General features: G+C 37.2%; 1 protein-coding gene across 10 annotated transcripts in view; it reads left to right on the top strand.

Moving 5' to 3' along the window:
* PCCA (propionyl-CoA carboxylase subunit alpha) overlaps window positions 1-26825 on the top strand; it is a 535620-nt gene that overhangs the window by 356551 nt on the left and 152244 nt on the right. The gene's annotated exons all lie outside the window — the stretch shown is intronic.

Raw genomic sequence — 26825 nt, 5'->3', positions numbered from 1 at the left:
CTGACTCTCACAGGTTTTACTATTCTGTCCTGTCTGAGAGTTCATGTGAAAATCATGGGAAATAAACTTTAAATATTTATTCATTATATGAAACTTATTCTTGTATAGTTGTGTATAAAGATGAGTTCTATATTATTGTACAAAACCAAGAAAGTGTATTATGAATAAACAAAAAGAAAATCATCAAGGTTAGGCAATAGCATTCTTTATACCAAATAGCTATGAATACGACAAGAAATTGGGGTACAGTCATCTTCAGTGAAGTACATAATAGGATATCTTGTAGCTTCCAACTGATGGGACACCATTAAAGTATGTTTTTAATGTTTATTTAGTCAGGTAGTATGTTTTTCTTTATAGTTCCTTACCTTGCTTTTATTCTTATAAATACCCTTCCTACCTGAAAATATATAAAGAAGTATGTTTTTCTTTATACTTCCTTACCTTGCTTTTATTCTTATAAATACCCTTCCTACCTGAAAGTATATAAAATATTTACCTACTTTCTATTATTATTATTTGAAAGTTTCCCTGTTTTCACCCTTTATTAAAGATTATCCTTCCATTCTTCATTGAGTAGGATAATCAGATATAGATACTAAATGTTTTCACATTGTCTTTTAAAGGCGTTCATGGATCATTATAGAAGTTGGAGTTTGAAATTTTAGAGAATCTAACAGGGAACAAAAAGATTTTTAAAAAATCCTCTCATGGAGCATGCATTCAAGTGGAGGGTAGGGTCAAGTTGATATCCAACTCATGGTGACCTCAAGTGTGCAGAGTAGAACTGCACTCCGTGTTGTTTTCAAGGCTGTGACTTTTTGGAAGCAGAGTGCCAGGCCTCACTCCCCAGCATCTCTGGGTGGGTTTGAAACCATATACATACAGTCTATTTTTTAGTTTTGTTTTTGGAAAAAATGGGCCATTCTATTTAAAAAGGTGTCTTTTTTTAACATGCTTTTTTATTGACAACATTTTGGTGTATTGTCAAATATTCTTTGGAAATGTGGTTTTAAATTTGTTTAACATTTTTGTTGTCATTAGTTCTTTTAAAAAAAATTAACCTATGATAGAAAATTTTGCTCTTATAGAATTGATAAATCCAGAGAATTAGTTTTTATTAGAATCTGTTGTATTAGTGGTCACTGGCTTTCCACAGTGTGATTGTGCAGTCCCTTTATCCAGTCATGCAGGGTAGAAAAATTGGAGTTATCTTCAGTTTTTTCCACTCCTTCACCTGGCACTGAATTGCCAGAGTGGTTGGCATGGTGTAGTGGAGGCAGCACTGAGCAAGGTGTAAGAGTCTGGGTTTCAGTCCCAGTTCCACCATAAGTATCAAGTTGGTACGAACCTTTGTGCAGGGTGCTTCAATTCATGACTTCAGTTTTCCCTTCTGAAAAATGGCAGTATTGGATTAGGTGACGACTGAAGTCTTTTCAGCTCTGATAGTATATGAAATACAGGAGATAGCGGCTTTTACTTTCCAGCCTCTAACCTTTTCGTTTCTCTCTTGCTATTTGAGCAGAGGTTAAAGACTCAGAAAAAGGAAAACTTTCACTATGATGATGTTGATGAAAATACTAAAGCCCAAAAGATAAAAAAATGAAGCATTCACTTTTGTGGGGGATTACAGTGATTGTATGGAGTTACTATATAACAACTACTTTGTGCTTATACTTAGTGGAACATTTCAGGTATTATGACTGACTACAGAACCTGTTATCAAGCGTTCTTTCAGTCAGTGATGGTTAAGGTTGTGTGTCAACTTGGATGGGCCATGATTCTTAGTGGTTTGGCAGTTATATAATGATGTAGTTTGGCAGTTATGTAATGATGTAGTTATCCTCCATTTTGTAATATAATGTAATCACCTCTGTGATGTAATCTGATGTGATCAGCCAGTCAGTTGTAAGGGGAGTTTTGTTGGGGGTGTGGCCTGCATCCCAGTGTATATGGATGTTCTGCCCTCTCCCATTCTGCACCTGTGGCCTCATGGGAAGTTCCTTAAGATGAGTTGACTGAGGCAGAGAATGCTTGTGCCTAGTTTACAGATGGTTCTGGGCAATATGCAAGCACCACTTGAAAATGGATGGCGACAGCACTACAGCCTCTTTCTGGGACCTCCCTAAAGGACAGTGGTAAAGGGAAATGCTCCCAATGGGCAGAACTTTGAGCAGCGTACCTGGTTGTTCACTTTGCTTGGAAGGAGAAATGGCCAGATGTGCAATTGTATACTGATTTATGGCCTGTGGCCTATGGTTTGGCTAAATGGTCAGGGACTTGGAAGGAATATGATTGGAAAATTGGAGACAAAGAGGTGTGGGGAAGAGGTATGTGGATAGACCTGTCTGAATGGGCCCAGAAGATATTTGTGTCTCATGTGAATGTTCACCAAAGGGTGACCTCGGCAGAGGATGATTTTAACAATCAAGTGGATAGAATGATGCTTTCTGTGGAAATCAGTCATCCTCTTTCCCCAGCCACTCCTATTATTGCCCAATGGGCTCATGAACAAAGTGGCCATGGGACAAGGATGGAAATCACGCATGGGGTCAGCAACAAGGACTTCCACTTACTGAGGCTGACTGGGCTACAACCACTGCTGAGTGCCCAATCTGCCAGCAGCAGAGACCAACTCTGAGTCCCCAGTATGGCACCAGTTCTCGAGATGATCAGCTAACAACCTAGTGGTAGGCTGATTACGTTGAACCACTTTTATCGTAGAAAAGGTGGCATTTTGTTCTTACTGAAATAGACATTTACTCTGGATATGCATTTACCTCCCCTGCACACAATGCTTCTGCCAAAACTACCATCTGTGGACTTACAGAATGTCTTATCCACTGTCATGGTATCCCACACAGCATCACCTCAGATCAAGGGACTCACTTCACAGCAAACAAAGTGTGGCAGTGGGCCCATGCTCCAGGAATTCACTGGTTTTACCGTATCCGCCATCATCTTAAAGCAACTGGCTTGATAGAATGATGTAATGGCCTTCTAAAACACAGTAATGGCGTCAGCTAGGCGACAGTACTTTGAAGGGTTGGGGCAGCGTTCTCCAGAAGGCTGTATATACTCTGAACCAACAAACAGTATATGGTACTGTTTCTCTCTTAGCCAGGCACCACTTTTGCTTCCGTCCCGGTGACCCTTTGCTCCGCGGGTCTAGAGGCCTTAGTTCCAAAGGGAGGAATGCTCCCAGTGGTTATATTGAACTGTAGGTTAAAAATACATCTGGCCCCTTTGAGCTTCTCATGGCTGTGGTTCAACAGGCGAAGATAGGATTTACTGTATTAGCTGGTGTGATTGATCCTGATTTTCAAGTGGAAATCGGATTGATATTACATAGTGGAGGTAAAGAGGAGTATGTATAGAATAAAGGAGATCCTTTAGGACATCTGTTAGTACTACCATGCCCTGTGATTAAAGTCAGTGGAAAACTACAGCAACCCAGTTCCGACATGACTAGTAATGTCCCAGACCCTTCAGGAATGAAGGTTTGGGTCACCCCATCAGGGAAAGAACCATGACCAGCTGAGCTGCTTACTGAAGGCAAAGGGAATACAGAATGGTGGTGGAAGAATGTAGTTCTAAATACCAGTTATGACCACATGACCAGTTGCAGAAACGAGGACCGTAATTGTTATGAGTATTCCTTCCCTCCTTGTATATGTACATCAAATATTTTTGTTTTCATCACTTACAAAACATAAGATGCAAATTGGGCTAGTGTGTTTTCGGTTGTATGCACGTTGGTTGTATTATGTTAGGCACAAGTATGTCTTTATTTAGAGATTATGTATGGTTTAAGGGGATGTATTATTTTTTTTTTTATATAGGTACCAAGTTGACAAGAGGTGGAATGTGATGGTTAAGGTTGTGTGTCAACTTGGCTGGGCCAAGATTCTCAGTGATTTGGTAGCTGTAATGGTGTAGTTTGGCAGTTATGTAATGATGTAGTTATCCTCCATTTTGTGATATGATACAATCACTTTCATGATGTGATTTTATGTAAACAGTTGTAAGGTGAGTTTCCTTGGGGGTGTGGCCTGCATCTAATATATAGGGATGTTCTGGCAAAGCTTGCTGGCTTTTGCTGACTTGCTGTGGATCTTTCATCAGGCTCAACATCGTCTGACCCCTGTTTCTTGAGACTTGAGCCAGCGGCCTGCTGTATTGCCTGTCCATCTTGGAATTTGTTGGCCCCCATGGCCTGTGAGCCAGTGGCCTGCCATCTGACCTGCACATCTTGGGTTCATCAGTCCCTACAGCTGTGTAGGTCAGGAGAAGCCTCCAGCCTGACACCTGACCCATGGACTTGGGACTTGCCAGCCATTACAACCATGAGAGGCATTTCTTTGAGATGAATCTCTCTCTTTATGTATATGCTTTCCTGGTTTTTGCTTCCCTAGAGAACCTAGCCTAAGACACAATTGTAATGGGAAATTACGTTTACTTGAATTCTATCTGTGTGCAGTCATTGTATCTACATTTGTGTTGTATTTTCTTTTCTTATTTGACTTCCCGATAAAATGGAGAATCAACCTTCTAGTGATTTTTTTTTTCCTTTACCTGACAGATGCAATTATCTGTTTTGCTTTGTGACCTTACAATTAGAAAATAATGGCCTTTCCAGAGTTTAGATTTATAATCCATTCTTTTATTATTGTTTTAAAGTGGCTGATAAAAATTTGTTTTGAAATATGATCTTAACCATTGAAGGGTAACTGGAGAAAGAACCACAGAAAAAAAGTAGCCATGTAAATATAACTCTGAACGAAAAGCAAATATTGTTGTACACTTGCGTAATGGTTATTTACTTAACTGTCATCTGAATTTTTAAAAGGGGTATGTCAAATTATATCACATTTACACCATCTGTGAAAATAAAACACAACTTATATATCATACTTGTTTCATAGACATTTTCAGGTAAGCTACTTATTAGGAGAGTGATGTTCTGATAACCGGCCGTGTATTAAGATATAAGATAATACTTTGGGCATACATTCACAAACATACATAGTCATACCATGTCTTTGGAAATACCTACTTCCGTTTAAGCAAATAAATCCCCTGGAAGGAGGAAGGGGGAGAAAATATCAGTCATTATCCTGTAAGTTTGCCTTACATTTTCCTATCTGTTATGATATTTTCAGTTATTTAATACGAGTTATTTAATGTGAGACCATGTCTTGGATGATTTAGAAATCTATGTAAGATTAAGCACAAAATATTAAGTGGATAAAATGGCATATTTATACATTTATTGCTAAATAGTACATTTTAAAATATTTTTATTTTCTTTGATTCTATCATAAGAGCTGAATGGAAGACAGAAAAGCCTCATTATTGTAGGAGAATTGCTCTGTCCCTGCAATGATTCCAAAGGCTCCTGCACACTTCATCAGTGTTATTGTAATTCTTTGGCTGCAGGATAGTCGGCAGCTGTTGCACCCCACTGGCAAATCCTATTCATGCTTCTTTGCCATTCACCACTGCCATTGGAGAATTGATTTCTCTCTCCTCTAGTCTAACCTTCCCCAATTCATTTTGGATTGTTCAATGTGAAACATTTTAATTTCATATCATACAGCTATTCAGCTCACAATCCCTTTTTTAACCTGTCACCAGGGTAACAGCATAGCATGCTTTCTTTAGGCAATCAGGTTCTTATTTCACATGCTTAATGTTGCATTAAATGTTTGCGTCTTGTTTAACCCCCTTCAATACTTGGAACTCTGGATATGTTTTATAGGCTAATGAAATCCCTGATTTTTGAATTGAAACTAAATCAACACTATGACTGTATTTATAATAAAATGTCAAAAGATTAATTTACATAATTCAAAGATTATTATTAAAAACCCAGTATAAAGCAATTTTCTGTAGGAAATGGAGGAATATTTGTATATGTTTATGCTTGGCCTTGTTCCAAAAAAGGATTTAAGGGTGGCTTAGAGAGACTTGTCTGTGAGATAAGGTCAAAAATTTAAAGAGTAATGGAATTGGTGCAACTTGCAAAATATGTCTCTTCAAGACATTATTTGTTTTTCTTCAGTATAATACTTTTTTTTTTTATAATACTGTTTTCTCTATTGCATATATAAAAACCATAACAATTTATGTATTTGGTGATGGATGAAGTAATGTACCAGAATGAGATTAAAAGTTTCTTCTAGGATATCAATTTGAGCATTATGTACATTAAAATTGATTCATCAATTTACTTTAGTACTACTCTGTCCTATAGGGTCGCTGTGAGTCGGAATCAACTCGTTGGCACTGGGTTTTTTTTTTGGGTACTATGTTTTCCTAAAAATAAGTAGGTAAATAGTAACATTAGATTGAACACGAAAGTACGTATTTTTAGATCTTGATTCTTTGAATTGGATTAAATAGATTTGAATTTCCTTCCATAGGGCTACCTTTTCATCTTTATCCCAAATAATACTTTGGGTGAAACTTGTTCTGTTTATAAATTCTGAGAAATTTGGAAAATACACAGAAGTATAAAAAAATGTATAAGAAGAGGAGCAGCAGAAATTAATAATCCATGTTGTTTGAAAGCATTCTTACTTTAAATGGTACTACCATAGTGTCTGTTTAAGTGTTTATTTTTCTTCACAAAACACTGAAGATTTCACAGTAATCTATAGTATAAATTCTGAATAAAGCCACTTGTGGTTTTTTTCTTTTAAATCATATTTGTTATTTTAATTTTTTAAGAAACTTTTCTATGTGTATACAAATTTGTTCATCCTCTCATCCTTGATTTGGTTCTCTTTAAAAATTCTGGTTTCTCCCAGTGTGTTACACTCATTTCATGTCTTGAGTACTCATGTTTAACTAATAATTTTGTATCTAATTGACATTGGTTTAGATGACCAGTGTTCTACCCATCCACTTCGCAAGATAGCCTCTGTTAGTTGGGTGACTTCCTGAGCATATATTTTTTAATGATTGTAACCTTTTACCTTCAGAGTTAGAGTTATTAACCAAATAAAATAAAGTAAAACCCCGTTGCCATCAAGTCGATTCTGACTCATAGCAACACTGTAGGACAGAGTGGAACTGCCCCATAGCGTTTCGGAGGCTGTCATCTTTACAGAAGCAGACTGCCACATCTTTCTCCTGCGAAGCAGCTGGTGTGTTCTAACCCTCGATCTTTTGGTTAGCATCTGAGCACTTAACCAGTGCATCATCAAGGCATTCAAAAAGTAACAAACAGCATTCCATGTGACGTTAGTCTTTGCCCTCAGGCTTTTTAAAATCTAATGGTGTACATAGACATTAAATAAGCAATAACTCTGAAGAGTGCTACAAAGCAAAAGTTCAGATTGTGATGTGATGGTACAACAGGTGAGGAAATTCATGGGCAAGATGCACAGCCTGTGGACTTGGGGTGAGTGGAAGTGAAGAGGGAGGCATTGATAGCTCCCCAGAAAGTGATGTATGTGAGTTGAGATAGAAGAATAGATGGTGTTTAGGTATTGTAAGGAGAGGAGATTAGAGAGATCTTGGACAGTTTGAGGACTTATAAGCAATTCAGCATAACTGAAACACAACAGGATAAGTGTAGTGGGGAGAGTGAGAGAAATGAGCCTGAAGGAGCAAAAATGGAGTTTGGCTTTAATCCTGAAAACAATGAGAAGGCACTGAATTATTGAGAAGCAGTCAAAGAAAAAAAAATTTCATATCAGGGCAACATTCTGGGCAGTTTTTTTCTATTAAAATAATTTTTACTATCATACATTTCTTTTGTATCTTCCATCTCTGTCGTCCTTTCTAAAACTTCATAAACCAGACTGAGGGGCTGTACATATTTTTGGTCATAAATACTCTTAGAATTTATCCCCAGATAAATATTTTCAAGAAAGATACACAAATTTCTCTCAGGCTTTCTTTCGTTCATAAAACTGATTTTTTTTTTTTTTTTTAAAGCCAACCTAATAAGATTTACTTTCCTTTAGTTTGGCCCTGAATTTTAGCCCTTTTTGTCTTTTGGAGTAATCATTATATGTTTGTTTACTACAATGGCATTTCCAGTGTACAAAAAAAAAAAAAAAATTTTTTTTTATGCCTATAGACTTTATTTCCCACATTGAGATCCAAATAGATGTTTCTTGAAGTAATATCCACTTGAATAAATTTCGTAGTAGAAATAGTTGATAGATACGCATTGAAGAGAGTTTCTCTTTGAGGGTGGATAGTAAAGAAACCAGTGACAGGTATACAGCCGCACTGTGGGAATCGCATACTCCATTTCTACTGAGTGAATAATTAGTGAATGACATATACTATGTTGTTCATACAAAACCACTCTTGAACCTTTAGGTTGTCCCCATTTTTGCCATCAGGGAATAAGTAAGGTATGCATCACTGCTGTCGTACCTGATGTGTTTCTACTACCAAGCTTGGACCTGGATATCTTAAATACGTTCTCATCCATTTGTAATTTCATTCTTTATTATAATATCAAAATACGAATAATTTCAACTTTTTTTTGCTGATTTACTAAAGTCTGATTTAGTGCGTATACAATATCAAACACTCTTCTAGTTGCTATCATATATATCACCTATTTAAATTTCACACAGTATGAATATAATTATTCTCATTCCAGATTTAAATAAACTGAGAAACAAGTTGAGAGACGTTTAGTGGTTTGTATACTTAGTAAGTGATATGGGCTACTTTTCAATTCAGGTTTTCTGACCTCAAATCCAGAACTTTCTCTAGTGTATTGTCTGTCGTAAGTTTCTTAGGGAATTTAATGTTCCCTTGGGAAAAGCCCTGAATATGTAAAAGAAAGAGAAATTGAAAAAAGGGGAAATTTGAACTTAACTATACTATTCAGTAAAAATAAAAAGAGTTTAAAGGGACCCGAAGACCAAAAATTTGAGATTTTCTGACTGAAGCATATCTTTCCTTCTTAAACCCACACCACCTGATATCACCATTGTCAAACCATTCATAATCCTCTCAGTGGGATCTGAGCTCTCACTTTCCTGTACTTGCACCTAACTTTATTTCTATCTTCTATAGCACATACCATTTTTTTCGTTATATTATAAAAGAAATAGTTGTGTAATTATCTCTTCTGTTAGACCTTGACCTGATGGGACAGATTCTCTGTCCTGTATATCTTTGTTTCTCCTATTCCTCCCCCCACCCCACCATAGTGCACAAGCATGATGGCTTACAATTAATAAATTCTAAGCAAATATTTGTTTGAATGCATATTTCACAGACTCATTATGCATAAGCATATATGTAAGCTTTTGCATATTAAAAAAACAAATCAGTTGCCGTAGAGTTGATTCTAACTCATAGTGAACCTATGGGGCACAGTATAACTGCCCCATAGGGTTTCTAGGGAGCAGCTAGTGGATTCAAACTGCTGACCTTTTGGTTAGCAGCCAAACTCTTAACCACTGTACCACCGGGGCTCCCTTTTGCATATAGAGCCTTCCAAATGAACTACTATGGACTCAATATTTAATAACTATTAATTTTTTGCTGCCAAAGTTGTTTTTATAACGTAATACCTTTGGGGATTGTATATTTTGTGGTTATCTCCTACAGCATTAAGTCATTAATATTATATTAATTTTTTTCGTAATATTAACTGACTTTTAAATAGTATATTTTTACAACTATCCTAAGACATTAATTAAATTTCAGTATGTTGTGGTCAGATTCACAGACTGGTAGACTTATTTCCTCCTCTGTAAAAGGAACAAAAACACTAGTAAAAATTGAATGTGTTCAGAACTCTTGACATAAAGTGAAGGCCTGCAGCAGTCTGAGGAGAATTTTCTGAAGAAAACCTGCTGAACCTGGGTAAAAAGAGCAGGGTTTGTAGCATTTTAACTTGGCCTACACCCATCTCCATCTCCCCAGTGCCACAGTAACCCTGAAAAGTACCTGCTTCACAACTATTGTAACCATAGTATCTGGCAGCCTTGCAGCCAGCAGAGAGGGCAGACTTGGTTTGGAGCTTTTAAAATAGTCTCATCCCTGGAGGATTGTCACTATTTGACCTGTGTTGTAGCTCCCTGGAAAAGCTTCCTTGTGGAGGGTTGTTATTTTACCTGCCTTGGAGCTCAGTCTGTGAGAAAAGCGCATTCCCCAGGACAGTTCTCGAAACCATCAGCAGCAATTATTTAACATTACGGTCACCGAAGGTTGTAATACCACTTGGGGCAAACAAGAACCTGGACAAAAACTTAAGGGAAGATCTAAGGAACAAGATTTCCTCAGGGGATACATTAGTTTCCATATGGCTGCTGTAACAAGTTATCTTGAACTTGGTGGCTTAAAACAACAGATGTTTGTACTCTCGTATCTCACAGTCTGGAGGCCAGAAGTCCAAAACCAGGGGAGGCTTACACTCTCTCTGGAGGCTCTAGGGGAAATCCATATGATTCCTTGTCCAGCTTTTAGTGGCTGCTGGTATTCCTTGGTCGCATCATGCCAGTCTCTGCCTCTGGCTTTCCATCATCATCTCCGTGTATGTGTCTAATCTCTCTCTACCTCTCTCGTATAAGAATGCTTGTGAATGGATTTAGGACCCATTCAGATAATCCAGAATAATGTCATTTTAAAGTCCTTAATTTAACCACATCTGCCAAGACCCTTTCTCCTCAAAGGGTAACATTTTCAGGTTCTAGGGATTAAAACCTAATATCTTCAAGGAGCCATTATTCAGCCTACTGCATCGGGCTTCGAAAAGCTTTGATATATTCCTATGGCTCTAGGAGACTGTGTGCATGTGCCTGGTTTTGCACATCCCCAGGAAAGACCAGAGAAGGTCCCAGTCTCTCACCTCCGGCTGACCCTAAACCCCTCTCAAGCATGAAGTAAGAGTAAGGCAGAGTTGTAACCTGTCTGAGTGTTGAAAGCGCATCCCAACAAACTCAGAGGACTGGCAAAGGACTTACTGATTCAAGGCATTTAAGGAAATGTTCAGTCATTATCTTACCACTAAGTTAATCAATTGGAGATGTCAGTGGCAAACTGTAGGAAATGCAAACTTTAGAGAATTAGTCCAGGAAAGTCAATAAACAGTTAAAAAATAATAATAAAACAACCCTGGGGAGGGGAAGTAATCTGATTTCCAAATTTGGCACATTACTTTATCTAAAACGCCCAACAACAAGAAATTACAGTACACACAGAAACATGAAAGTATGACCCATACACAAAAGAAACTGTCCAGGAGGAGGCCCAATTGTTGAACTTATTGAACAATAACTTTAAATTACCTGTTATATGTTCAAAGAACTAAAGAATAAATAATTAAAGGACAGTATGGCACAATGTTTCACTAAATGGAAGATATCCATAAAGAGATTGAAAAAAAAATTTCTGGAGATGAAAAACACAATAACTGAAATGAAAAAGAAATCACTATAGGTGCTCAATGGTATATTTGAACTGGTAGAAGAATCAACAAATTGGAAGATACGTCAGTTGAGATTACTCAGTGTGAGGAACAGAAAGAAAAAAAAAATGAAGAAAAATATGTACTCTCAGAGACCTGTAGTGCCCCATCAAGGGGGCCAATATATGTACGGTGGGAGTATCAGAAAGTAAAGAGAAAGAAGCAGGAAGAATATTTGAGGAAATCATAGTCAAAAACTTACCAAATATAATGAAAACATTAATCTGCACGTTCAAGAAGGTTGGCAAGTTCCAATTAATATAAACTCAAAAGATGATCCATATCTAGATACAGCATAGTCAAACTGTCAAAAACCAAAGAGAATCTTGAAAGTAGCAAGAGGAAAATGACCTCTAATGTCGTCAAGGGATCCTCTATAAGATTAAGAGCTGACCTCTTATTAGAAACAACGGAGGCCATAAGAGAGTGGGATGGCATATGTAAAATGCTTAGAAAAAGATTATGTCAACTAAGAATTTTATGTCCAGCAAAACTATCCTTTAAAAAGAAAGAAGAGAGACATTAAGACATTTCCAGATAAAGAAAACTTGAACTAGGAGAGCTGCCCTATAAGAAATATTAAAGGGAGTTCATGCTGAAATGAAAAGATGTTATACAGTAACTTGAAAACACATGAAGAAATGAAGATAACTACATAGGGAAATACAAAAGACAGGATAAATGTACCTTTTGTTTGTAACTTTTTTTTTTCTCCTATCTGATTTAGAAAACAACTGCATGATACAGTAATTATAAATTTTACTTGATGGCCACACAGTGTATACAGATGCAATTCGTATGACAAGACATCAAAGAATGATGGTGGAAATGAAGCTATAACCAAAACCAAACCCACTGCCGTCGAGTCGATTCCGACTCATAGCGACCCTCCAGGACAGAGTAGAACTGCCCCATAGAGTTTCCAAGGAGTACCTGGTGGATCTGAAATTTTCAGTATACTATTGAAATTAAGTTAGCATTAATCCAAACTGTATTGTGTTAATGTAAGATGCTAAATGTAATCCCCAGGGTAACTATTAAAAAAAAAAAAAGCTGTAAAAAGTAGTAAAAGACAAGTAAATAGTAAATAACAAAATAGTAAAACAAACAAAAATAGCAAGTGAATTCTATGTGTGTATGTATAGGTGTATATATATATATATGTATATATGCATGTATATTCATATATATAATAAACCTCATGGGGGCACAGTTATAGACACCTCTTAGATATAACTAAACATGTTGCAAGCTTGGTTTTCTGGGTTTAAAGGCCCAGGAATATAGTCTTGTGGGACAACTTGGTCAATTGTCATAATATATTTCATGAAGTTTGTGTTCTACAACTAAGTTTGGTGATAAGTGTCTGGGGTGTTAAAAGCTTGCGAGTTGTCATCTAAGATACAACTACTGGTGTCTACTCATCCAGAACAAAAGAGAAAGAAGGAAACCAAAGACTCAGAGAAGAAACTAAGGTGCAGGACTAACAGTCTACATGAACTGTGGATGCTTCTACCCTGAGACTAGAACCAGATAGTGCCCAGCTACCACTAATGACTGTTCTGATCAGGGCCACAATAGTTGGATCCTTACAGAGTGGGAGAAAAATGTAGAACAAAACTCAAATGCTTAATAAAAAGCCAGACTTACTGAACAAGTAGAGACTAGAGGAACTCCCAAGACTGTTGCCCTCCAATACCCTTTAAGCTTTTACCGAAACCACTCCAAGAGGTCAACCTTCAACTAAATAACACTGTTTCATGAAATAAAGAATATCACCCGAGTACTGTGTACCATTAAAAAGTCATTTTTATGTCCGAATGGTCAACAGTTACTCTAAAGCAATGGTGAAAGGATAAGGGGACTGGGAAACTACCGGTAATGGAACATCTAGAACTGAATTAATGGGAATGTTGACACGTTATGAAAAATGTAACCAATGTTACTGAGTAATTTGTGTAATAATTGTTGAATGGGAACCCAGTTTACTATGTGTATTTTCACCAAAAACACAGTAAAATACTATTTTTTTAAAAATAAGCAAGTAAATTAAAATGCTACCCCGGAAAATATCTATTTAACACAAAAGAAGGCAGTAATGGAGGAATAGAGGAACAAAAAAGACATGACATAGAAATAAAAAGCAAAATAAAACCAAACCAAGCCCATGGCCATCAAGTTGATCTCGACTCATAGTGACCCTTTAGGACAGTAGTAGAACTGCCCCATACTGTTTCCAAGTAATGGCTGGTGGATTTGAGCTGCCGACCTGTTGGATAGCAGCCGAGCTCTCAACCACTGCGCCACTAGGGCTTCAAAGAGCAAAATAGTAAATATAAATCCTACCTGATGAATAACTATATTAAATGTAAATGGTTTAAACACTCCAATGAAGGGCAGATATTGGCAGGTGGTTAAGAAAAAAAAAAAAAAAAGCCAAGATTCTACTACGGGTTGTCTACCTACAAAAAACACTAAAGATTCAAAGACACAAATAGGTTGACAGCAGCAGGGTGGAAAAAGTTCTACCATGCGAAGAGTAAACAAAAGAGAGATGGAGTACCTGTGCTAATATCAGGGAAAACTAAGAGAAAAAGTGATACTAGAGCGAAAGGATATTTTATGAGGATAAAAGGATCAACCACCAGAAATATCTAACAATTATCGCCGTATGGATGTATATCTCTGCCTAATAACTCCGAGGTACAGAAAACAAAAACTGAGAGCATGGATGGGAGAAACAGACATTTCAGCAGTAATAGTTGTAGACTTTAATACCCCACTTTCAATATTGGGTAGAAGAAGTAGGCAGAAGATTAAGAGGGAAATAGAAGACTTGAACAACACTATAGATCTAACAGACATTTATAGAACAATTCATCCAACAACAAAAGAATATACAACTTCGCAAGTGTATGCAGAACATTCTCTACGATAGGCCATATATTAGGTCATAAAACAAACCTCAATAAATTGAAAAAGATTGAAATTGTACAAAGTATGTTTCTCTATGACAATGAAATCAAATTAAAAATCAGTAACAGGAAATTCTGGAAATTTACAAACATGTGGAAATTAAACAGCCTACTCCCAGATTTTCAGTGGGTCAAAGAAGAAATCACAAGTGAAATTAAATAATATTTTAAATGAATGAAAACTAAAACACAGCATACAGAAACTTATGGGAAGTATCTAAAGCAAGATTGAAGAGAAAGCTAAAGCTGTGAACATGTTTATTAGAAAAGAAGAAAATGTAGAATCAGTCACCTAATCTTCCTTCTTAAGATACTGGAAAAATTAAACTGCATGCCATCAGAGAGAAGGGAATAATAAAGATTAGAGTGCAAATAAATGAAACGGAGAATAGAAAAACAGTACATGAAATCAATAAAAGCAAAAGTTGTTTCTTTAAAAACGTCAACAGAAATTTCATGCTTTTAGACAGACCGACCAAGAGAAAAATAGAGAACACTCAAATCACTAAAATCAAGGATTGAAGAGGGGCCCTAAAAGACATCAAAAGAAAAACAAAAAAAAAAAAACAACTAAAGACCAGTATCCCTCATAAGTGTAACACAAAAGTGCACAACAAAATATTAGCAAACTAAATCAAAGAATGTTTAAAAAGGGTTATATGCTTTGACCAAGTGATATTTATCCTAGAATGCAAGGTTGGTTTAACATCCAAAAATCAATCAATGCAGCACACCATATTAATAGACTAGAGGAGAAAAAACATGATTATCTGAGTGTTGCTGTTGTCATTAGGTGCCGTCCAGTTGGTTCTGACTCATAGCGACCCTATGTACAACAGAACAAAACACTGCCCGGTCCTGCGTCATCCTTACAATCATTGCTATGCTTGAGCCCTCTGTTAGCCACTGTGTCAGTCTACCTCGTTGAGGGTCTTCCTCTTTTTCGATGACCCTCTACTTTACCAAGCATGATGTCCTTCTCCAGGGCCTGATCCCTCCTGATAATGTGCCCAAAGTTTGTGAGACGAAGTCTCACCATCCTTGCTTCTAAGAAGCATTCTGGCTGTACTTCTCCCAAGCCAGGTTTCTTCGTTCTTCTGGCAGTCCGTGGCGTATTCAGTTCTTCTTCAGTCTTCCTCGTTCATTGTCCAGCTTTCACATGCGTAGAGTTGGTTGAAAATACCATGGCTTGGGTCAGGTGCACCTTAGTCTTCAAGGTAACTTCTTTGCTTTTTAACACTTTAAGAAGGTCTATTGCAGCAAATTTGCCCAATGCAACGTGTCTTTTGATTTCTTGACTGCTGCTTCCATGGGTGTTGATTGTAGATCCAAGTAAAATGAAGTCCTTGACCCATCAATCTTTCTCCGTTTATCATGATGTTTCTTATTGGTCCAGTTGTAAGCATTTCTGTTTTCTTTATGTTGAGTTGTAATCTATACTGAAGGCTGTAGTCTTTGATCTTCATCAGTAAGTGCTTCAGGTCCTCTTCACTTTCAGCAAGCAAGGTTGTGTCATCTGCATATCGTGGGTTGTTAATGAGTCTTCCTCCAATCCGTATGCTTTGTTTTTCTTCATATAGTCTAGTCTCCGATTATTTGTTCAGCACACAGGTTGAATAAGAATGGTGAAAGCATACAACCCTGATGCATACCTTTCCTGACTTTAAACCACGCAATCTCTCCTTGTTCTGTTCACACAACTGCCTCTTGGTGTATGTACAGGTTCTTCATGAGCAGTTTTCTGTAATTCCCACTCTTTGCTCTATTATCTATAATTTGCTATGATCCACACAGTTGAAAGCTGTTATCTCAGTAGAAGCAGAGAAAGCTTTTGTCAAAAATCCAACAGCTTAAGATCAGTAATGAGACAAAGATGTTTGTGTTATTTCTGTTCAACATTGTAACGGAGTTTCTAGCTAAGACACTTCAGTAAGAAAAAGAAAGTTATCTAGATTTAAGGAAAGAAGTAAAAAGCTCTCCCTCTTTGCAGATGACATGGGCTTGTATGTAGAAAAGCCTAAGGAAGTCACCAAAAATCCGTTAGAACTAGTCGAGTTCTACAAGGTTGCATAGAGCAAGAACAATATGCAAATATCAATTTTTATTTCTATACAGTAGAAATGTACAAACCTTAAATGAAATTAAGAAAATGATTCCAATTATGGGAGTACCAAAAGGAATAAAATATTTGTGAATTTAACATAACATTGTTGAAAGCAATTAATGAAGATCTAAATAAATGGAAAGACAATCTATATTTATGAGTCAAAAGATCTAATATTGTTAAAATGGCAGTACTCCCCACATTGATCCCCAGATTCAACATAATCCCTATATGAATCCGAGCTGTATTTCCTGCAGATATAGACTGATCCCAAAATTTGTATGAAAATAGAAGGGACTCAGATAAGCTAAACGATCTTGAAAAAGAAGAATAAAGTTGAAGAATTCATACTTCCCTATTTTGAAACATACTGTGAGTCCAGAAAATTGAATTGGGAGTCCAGAAAAAACTTGTTGTATTGATGGCCAGCTGATTTCAACAGGGATCTGAAAACAATTCGATGAGGAAAGAATAATCTTTTCAGCTAATACTGCTCAGACAACTGGATATCAACTTGCAAGGGAATGAAGTTGATTACTTTCCTCATACCACGCATAAGAATTAAGTAAAAAAAAAAAATTATAGACCAAAATGTAAGAGCTAAAACTACAGAACTCTTAGAAGAAAGCATAGGCATTAATCTTTGTTATCGTTGGTTGACTGTGATTTCTTATATTAGACACCAAAAGTAGTGCAAGTGACAAAAGAAAAAAGGATAGGTAAGTTGGGCATAATAAAAAATTTTAAAACTTCAGGACATCGAGGGATACTGACTTTATCAAGAAAGTAAAAAGACAACCCACAAAATGGGAGAAAACATGCAAACTATATATTTGGTAAGGGAGTTGTATATAGACTATATAAAGAATCCTTACAACTCAATAACAAAAAAGCAACCTGATTTAAAAATGAACAAAGGATATGAATAGACATTTTTCCCAAAAAGAGAAGAAAAGTGCAAATGGCCCTCAACAACATGAAGAGATGCTTAATAACATTTGTGATTAGAAAATGCTAATCAAACTTACAATAAAATACCACTTCAACCCACTGGAATAGCTGTAATACAAAAGACAGACAATAACAAATGTAGGCGAGAATGTAGAGAAATTGGAAGCCTCATATATTGCTGGTGGGAATTTAGGAGTAAAATGGTACAAGCTGAAAGTAATTTAGCTGTTCCTCAAAACATGAGATATTACCACATGGCCCAGCCATTCTACTCAAAAGAAATAAAAACAAGTCTACACAAATATTTTGCATGAATGTCCATGTTGTTGTTAGGTGCTGTCACAGCTCTGTTAATATACTATAAGCCAGTCAACGGTACACTTCAGATGGGTAAATTGTATGATATGTGAATTCTGTCTCAGTAAAGCTGTTTCAGAGATTTTTAGTTACGTACTTTATATTAAGATTTTATTTTTGGTGAACATATACAAAGCAAAAGGTATACCGATTAAACAATTTCTACGTGTTTAACTTAGTTACATTTATTACATTCTTGAAGTTGTGCAACCATTCTTGCTATCCTCTTGCAAATTAATTCACTACCATTAAGATAAATTCACTGCCCCGTACACTTCTCATCTAACCTTTTGAGTTACTATTGTCAATTTGATCCTATAGAGGTAATTCTTTTAAAAAAGGCAGACTTTTTTTTTTTTTTAAGCTAAATTGTTTAGTTTAAAGATGATTTAAGGGGATAGTTTTGGTTTAAATTTTAAAGATTATCTCAGGGAAATAGTTTTGGGGGTCATCCAACCTCACTGGCTCCAGAAAGACTAGATTCTATGAGAATTTGAAATTCTGTTCCACGCATTTCCCTCTTTTGATCTGGATTCTGCTATAGAATCTTTGATCAAAACATTTCCTGATGGTAGCTGCACACCATCCAGTTCTGGTGTCATGGTAAAGGAGACGGCTGTTCATGAAGTTAGAAGTTGTTTTCTTAATGGAACAATAGAATTTCAAATTTTAGGAATTAAAATGAAACATCACTTTAGTTTTCTTGGACCTCGATGGAGTCTTCCTTTATAACAGTTCCTCCCGTAATTGTAAAATATGTTTGTACAGCTGCTGTCAATGTAGTTACAAGAATAGCCTTTGCAAGTAGAGATGTCAAGGGTTCTGGGATACCACCTGGGAGTTAGAATGCTGCGCATATGTTACCAGTATTCTTACACCGTTTCTTTCCTGTGTGAATGATCCAAAGTTAAAACTCCATAGAGAATTTTCACTTTCTACATTTGCAGTGTATTTCCAACTAACCCTCCTCTAGATAACGATAAATTCTGAAGAAAATATGAACCCAAAGAGTCTGGATAACAAATAAAACCAGTCAGAATTTGAGTGAATTTTGACCCATGAAAGAGGGAAGTTACACTGGGAGGCCCACATTTCTATGGTTTTTCTCCTGAAGGCGATCACCAGTGCATACATTGTGGGATGACTGGAACTCAAGCGGTTAGCCAAGTCTCATTGGCTGGAGACTTCAGAGAATGACATTCAAGGTTGTCAGAACTGCTGGAAGTTGAGAGGGGGTAGACATACTGGCAGGAAAGGGGGCAACAGAAAGAGAGCAGTCTCATATCTGAGTTTAACTTCCTTCACATTGTTCTTTGACCCTTGAAGCATGTGTGCATAAATAAGACTACAGAGAGCCCAGTATATGAAACGGAATGCTGAATGAACTGAGCTGAAATTTCAGCTGCTAACCATTATGGATTATGATGTTTGGAGTTTGAGTCTCACCATATTTGAGGGTCTGACACTTGAAAACTATAATGAGATATTGTTTCACACCCAGTAGTCTGGATACCCAGTAGTCTGGATAGAGGGTGCAAATGGTTGGTTAATCACTTGGCTGCTAACCAAAAGGTTGAAAGTTTGATTCACCCAGAGATGTCTCAGAAGAAAGGCCTGTGATCTATTTCTGAAAAATCAGGCGTTGAAAACCTTATGGAGCGAAAGTCTACTCTAAGGTACATGGGATTGCCATGAATCGAAGTTGACTTGATGGCAACTGGTTTTGGTCTGACTAGAATTAGAAAGACGGGCAACACCAAATGGTGGTAAAGGGTCTGGAGCAACTCTGTTGCTGGTGGGAGTATATAAATGTTATAATACTTTGGAAAAGTTTGCCAGTTTTCATAAAACTAAAACTTTTGCCCCAGTAGTTTCACTCCTAGATTTTTACCCACGAGAAACAAAAACCTGTGTCCTAAAAAAAGACTTGTACACTACAGTGGGATTCCATCTCACTCCAACAAGGCTGGCATTAATCCAAAAAAACATAATAATCAATGTTGGAGAGGTTGTACAGAGACAGAAACACTTACACACTGCTGGTGGGAATGTAAAATGGTACACCCCTTTGGAAGTCAATTTGGCGCTTTCTTAAAAACCTAGAAATAGAACTACCATACGATCCAGCAATCCCACTCCTTGGAATATATCCTAGAGAAATAAGAGCCTTTACAGGAACAGAGATATGCATACCCATGTTCATTGCAGCACTGTTTACGATAGCAAAAAGTTGGAAGCAACCAAGGTGCCTGTCAGCAGATGAATGGATAAATAAACTATGGTATATTCACACAATGGAATACTACGTATCGATAAAGAACAAGGTTGAATCCATGAAACATTTCATAACATGGAGAAATCTGGAAGACATTATGCTGAGTGAAATCAGTTAAATGCAAAAGGACAAATATTGTATAAGACCACTATTATAAGAACTGGAGAAACAGTTTAAGCAGAGAAGAAAATACTCTTTGATGGTTATGAGAGGAGGGAGGGAGGGGGTATTCACTAATTAGTAAAGTTTCGTTTTATATGAAGGGAAAGACAATACACAATACAGGAGAGGTCAACACAAATGGACTAAACCAAAAACAAAAAAGTTTCCTTAATAAACCGAACACTTCAAAGGCCAGCATAGCAGGGTCGGGGGTGTGGGGACCATGGTTTCAGGGGACATCTAAGTCAATTGGCATAATAAAATCTATTAAGTAAACGTTCTGCATCCCACTGTGGAGAGTGGCGTCTGGGGTCTTAAACGCTAGCAAGAGGCCATCTAAGATGCATCAATTGGTCTCAACCCCCCTGGAACAAGGAAGAATGAAGAACACCAAAGACACAAAATAATTATGAGCCTGAGAGACAAAAAGGACCACATAAACGAGAGACTACATCATCCTGAGACCAGAAGAGCTAGATGGTACCTGGCCACAACCAGTGACTGCTCTGACAGGGAACTCAACAGAGAACCCCTGAGGGAGCAGGGGAGCCTTGGGATGCAGACCCCAAATTCTCGTAAAAAGACCAGACTTAATGGTCAGACTGGGACTGGAGGAACCCCGGAGGCCATGGACCCCAGACCTTCTGTTACCCCAGGGCAGGAACCATTCCCAAAGCCAGCTCTTCAGACAGGGATTGGACTGGAATAGGGGATGGAAAATGATACTGGTAAAGAACGAGCTTCTTGGATCAAGTGGTCACATGAGACTATGTTGGCATCTCCTGTCTGGAGGGGAGATGAGAGGGCAGAGGTGGCCAGAAGCTACCCGAATGGACACGAGGAGAGAGAGTGGAGGGAAGTACTGTGCTCTCTCATCAGAGGGAGAGCAATTAGGAGTGTATAGCAAGGTGTATATAAATTTTTATATGAGAGACTGACCTGATTTGTAAACTTTCACTTAAAGTACAATAAAAATTAATTAAAAAAAAAATAAAAGACTTGTAGAAGAATGTTTGTAGGAGCTTTGTTCATAACAGCACTAATTTGAAAATGCCCAGTGTCCATCAGGAGACATATGAAGTAATTTTAGTGTATTTGTACAATAGAAAACTACTCAGCAATAAAAAAGAATAAAACATTCAAAAATACAGATGAACCTTAAACACATTACATTGAACAAAATAAGCCAGACACAAAAGGGTACATACTTTCTGAGTCTATTTATGTGATGCTTCAAAAACCAGAAAACAAACTAACAAACAAACCGGTTGCCGTTGAGTCGTTTGCGACTTTAGGAGAAGCATATCAAATCTATCATTGACTGTTGTATGGGTGAGTCGGGGAGGTTTACTGGGAAGGGGAATTTAGGATTTTTGCATTTCAGTGTATTCTATATTAATGATTAAAAAAAAATAACAGTTGCTGAAACATTAGGGTGTGATTTCAGATGTTGCTGTACCTGTCGAATTATGGTGATAATGATAATAAATAATAAGACTAAACCAAACCCGTTGCTGTTGAGTCAATTCCGACTCATAGCGACCCTAGAGGACAGAACAGAACTGCCCCATAGGGCTTCCAGGGAGCGGCTAGTGGATTCGAACTACGTTAGCAGCCATAGCTTGTCATAGGTATTAACTACTGTACCACCAGGGCTCCATTGATGGTAATAATAGGTAGCCTTTTTTTTTTTTTTTAACATTTATGTACCAAGCAGTAGTCTAAGCATTTTGTACCTTTTATCTCTTCAGTCAACCATATGAGTTAGGTATTTATGTCATCATTGTTTTACTGGTAAGAAATTTAATGCAGAAGGAGAATAAATAACTTTTAAAGGTCATACAGCTAGTAAATGTTGCAGCCAGAATTTACATTTGGTAAGTCAGACACTGGAGGCTGCAGGTGTGCCATCTATACTATATTGCTTTTGCTGACTAATCGTGCCCAATGTTTACATTGAGATCTTAAGCCTTTATTGGTGGAAGAAGGAAATGGAATAGCATATGAGTTACTTAGTGCTGCCATAATACAAATACGACAAATGGGTGTCTTTAAAGAACAGAAATTTAGCATCTCAGAACTTGGAAGGCTAGAAGTCTAAATCAGAGCGTTGGCTCTAGGGCAGGGTCCTTCCTTGTCAGTATTCCTGGATGTTCCTTGGCATTGCTGGGCTTATAGATGATTCCTCAGTTGATCTCTTCCCCTAGTGTGCTTCTGTGTCTAGTCCGCTTTTTTATAAGATACTACTAAGAAGGGATTAGGTTTAGGACCCACCCTACTCCTGTATGGCTCATTAACATAAGAGAAGAAAATCTTAATTTCCCAACAGAGTCTTATTTACAGGTACAAGGGTTAAGACTTCAACATATCTTTTTGGGAGACACAATTCAATTAATAACAGATAGGCATAATATTAAAATATATATGATTATAAACAACTTTATATATTCATTCTAGCTTCAGATGTCATTTGTGTAATTATTTGTAATGCTGATAACACCAAACTTGGGAATGATCCATAACTACTGCTAAGCAGTGTACGGAGCCCTAGTAGTGCAGTAGTTAAGCATTTGGCTGCTCACCAAAAGTTCCACAGTTCGAATCCACCAGCTGCTCCTGGGAAACCCTATGGGGAATTTCTACTCTGTCCTAGAGGGTTGCAGTGAGTTGAAATTGACTCTGTGGCAATGGGTTATTATGTAATATGCATTCTTTTACACAATCTTACATATTTGAACACACACATTTGTAACTGCATATAGGCAGAGTTCTCTTTATTCTCTATAACAATTTCTAGCTTTGAAGAGGTTCACTGAAAATGCTGCTTTTATCTTTCTTCTGCAGTGACAAACTTTAATGTTGGAGTGTTGTAAGTTCTCATATAATAAGGCTGAGATTTTTGTTTGGTTTGGCAGTAGACTTCTGTTTAAAATTCATTTAATCTGTTCATCCCATGCTTTTTATATTCATTTTGATGACCAATGATAGATCTACAAAGAATTTTATATGAATTTATCACACTAATAAAGCTTAATTTGCAACTCTTCCTCTATCCCAGTGTGCTGAAAGTGGATTTTTCAGTGAATTGCTCAATTTTTTGTTTTCCTTGGAGTTTTTTTTTTTTTTTCTCTCTCTCTCTTCTGGGGGAAATAAGAAACAATTCATATGCTAGATCTAAAGTTTCATTAAAATTACTTATGCCCTGTCTCAGGCATTTTAAGTGGGCCATCTGTCTAAACACTTCTCTCTCTCTCTTTTTTTTTCTGATCATTTCCTCGACTTATTCATGAACCATGGGAGGGCTCCTTTGTAGTCTTCATGTAGCTTGTTCTGTCTACCCCCACTGAATACATCTATGTGCTTACATAACATATCTTTTCACAGTGCTGGAAATTCTCTGAACTTGGTTCACATGAATGGCCCACTTTCCCCAGGCCTTTTTCTTCCTGCAGAGATTTGTATGCAGAAACTGACCTCAGTGGCTATGGAATGTAGCATATGATTCTTGATCATTTTACAGACCACCCACTGTGAAAGTTATGATGAAGGACTTCTTAATGATTCTTTGACCATTAGCATTGTTTTAACTCAGCATTTTACTCCTAAGTAGGCAATGCCACAATTGAGAACTAACTTTTCTGAGTGTGTGATGCTATGATTTTCAGACACTCGTAATCCTTGATAATTGAAGATGCTGTTAGTCTTTAAGTTCACACAAGATCTACTTCAAAAATAATGGCATTAAAAAGGCAATATCTTTAGGCTAGTATTCCTTGCAGTTTTTTGAGTAAAAGGTTCCAGTAAGTTAAATGTATTAGCATTTACATTAGTAAAAAGCAGCTGATAGTTTTTCTCCATAAATACAGAAAAATTTAGGTTTTATTGAGCATATTCATTCTGACTGGCTGATGATAATCAAAGTGGACAGGCCTCGTTAGTAAGACCTATTACTTCATTTGTTGTGTGAATAGCTATTTATGCTAATTACCTTTCATTTTTTTGTGTGAAGTAGCAGCTTAATTGATACTAGCTTTGCAGGTGAACAGTAAATTGCACAGATTAAATTTCTGATCAGATGGCAGCCTCTTTCACTAGAAACACACTTCAGTAAAGTAAGCTGTTTTCCGTGTATCTTTACTATGCTGAGTTGAATGAAATCTAAGACCTTTTTCCCCACCGTTCAGTGAGTTGTTCATAAAAATCTCCTTTGTTGAGGCTATTTTGGATTTAATGGATAAATATAATTCTTTTCTAATTTTAAAATATAAATTTAGGTAATTGTTATCATTGTAAGCATGTTTGTGCTTGTTGAATTGATATCAGTGTTTCCAAGTAATTACTATTAGTGTATTTTCAAAGATTTTACGGAAATGGAGCATAATTTAATAGAGGGTCCAGGACAGAACAGTAGAAAAACATAGAACAAAAACCAAATTCACACACACGCAAAAAGTCCAGATTCACTGGTCTGAGAGAGACTAGAAGAACCCTGAGACTATGGCCCCTAAGCCGCCTTTAACTCAGAAATGAAGTCACTCCCAATGTTCACCCTCCAGGCAAAGATTAGACAGGTCTACAAAACAAGCAGTAACGCACGTGAGGAACATACTTCAGAGTCCAGTCATGCATATGAGACCAAATGGGCACACCAGCCCCAAACCAAGACCGAGAAGGCAGAAAGGGACAGGAAAATGGGACGAATGAAAGTACAGAACCTGGAATGGAGAAGGGGAGAGTGTTGACACATCGCAGGGATTGCAGCCAGTGTCACAGAACAATTTGTGATTTAATTGTTAAATGAGAAACTAGTTTGAAGGTGAACAAAGTGAACTCTAGTGAGGTCATATACATAGTCCAAGGCTGCTCAGGTAGTAACCTATGAGCTCAAAGTCACATTCTTTCCAGAGCTTATGCCGTCCCCCAGCCAGCGCAGCCTCTCCATCTGTGCAGTGCTTGGCGCGTAGTAGTTGCTTCTCAGGTTTTTTTCTACCAAATCTCTTAGCCATTCTCTGCAGCCTGAGCTACATGTTGTTGTTAGGTGCTGTTGAGTTAGTTCTGACTCATAGCGACCCTACGTGCAACAGAACGAAACACTGCCCGGTCCTGTGCCATCTACAGTCATTGCTGTGCTTGAGCCCATTGTTAGCCACTGCGTCAATCCATCTCATTGAGGGTCTTCCTCTTTTTCGATGACCCTCTACTTTACCAAGCATGATGTCCTTCTCCAGAGCCTGATCCCTCCTGATAATGTGTACAAAGTTTGTGAGTCGAAGTCTCACCATCCTTGCTTCTAAGAAGCATTCTGGCTGTACTTCTTCCAAGACAGCTTTGTTTGTTCTACTGGCAACCCGTGGTATATTCAGTATTCTTCTCCAGCACCATAATTCAAAGACATCAGTCTTCCTTATTCATTGTCCGGCTTTCACATGCATATGAGGCAACTGAAAATACCATGGCTTGGGTCAGGTGCACCTTAGTCCTCAAAGTGACATCTTTGCTTTTTAACACTAGTACCTACTAAAAAACTAGGGACATAAAAATGGATAAGGCAAGACCTTGGTCGTTCAGGAGCTCACAGACCAATGGAGAGAGACATATAAACAAATGAATGCCCCGTGGAATATAGGTGCTCTAATAGAGGCAGAGTTGGGGTACAGCAGTAATCTCCTCCCTTTCCTCTCTTTCACATACCTCTCTTTCCTTCTTCCCCCTCTACTGAGTTCCCTCTCTCTCTTTTCAAGCGCCCCTGTATGTGAAGCCCTGTCCTCTGAGTCCTCTTCACATTTCCATGAATGCCTCTTCCGTGCCTATGTGTACAGCCTGCATTATTGTGGATGGCATTGTTTCCTTTTTCCTTACTTTTCACTATTAACAGGATTTAAAACTTAACCTACATCATCAGAAGACAGATCAAAGTTGTGGGCTGAATACAAATATTCATCTAAATCATTAATTATCCTCCATTAGACTTAAAGGCACTTTTGTGTCTGAAGGTGATTTAATCATGGTTTTTGTGACTGACTTTTTTTTTAATTGAAAACACTGAGAATGCTTTTAAAATTGTTTTTTGAGTTGAAATTAAAACATAACCTGCAAAAGTTTTTCCGAACTGTGACTTAGTCTAGGATCCAGATAGTATAAAATGCTAAGCAAGGTAAACATGCAATACTTAAGTTAATTCAGAAATCATAAAAATTTTTTTACTTTAAAAAAATTGTCGGAAACAATTTGTATTCTAAAAATGTTTCTCTCTTTGATTACTTGAACCATTTTCTCTAGACCATGTAATACTGGTCAAACACAGAGAAAGACTATTATATAAGACCAGCATTATTTAAAGATATGGGGTCCTCTTTTGGATTTTAGATGATGGTTAAAAGCAGGGATAGAAAAGAAATAGAAGTGTAGAAGTTCTCCGTGTCTTATTTCTCCTCATTGCCCCAAAACTTAGCATCACTTAGTATTTGTTGAACTCTTACATCATTTAGTTATTTTTTTGACTGTGTTTTAACAAAATTATGATGTTGTCATCCTATTGTATAAGAGCAT

This window comes from Loxodonta africana, chromosome 23, assembly GCF_030014295.1.
Source record: "Loxodonta africana isolate mLoxAfr1 chromosome 23, mLoxAfr1.hap2, whole genome shotgun sequence".
Classification (NCBI taxonomy): domain Eukaryota; kingdom Metazoa; phylum Chordata; class Mammalia; order Proboscidea; family Elephantidae; genus Loxodonta; species Loxodonta africana.
Note: the sequence above shows the minus strand (reverse complement) of the source record. Positions and strands in the feature narration are given on the sequence as shown.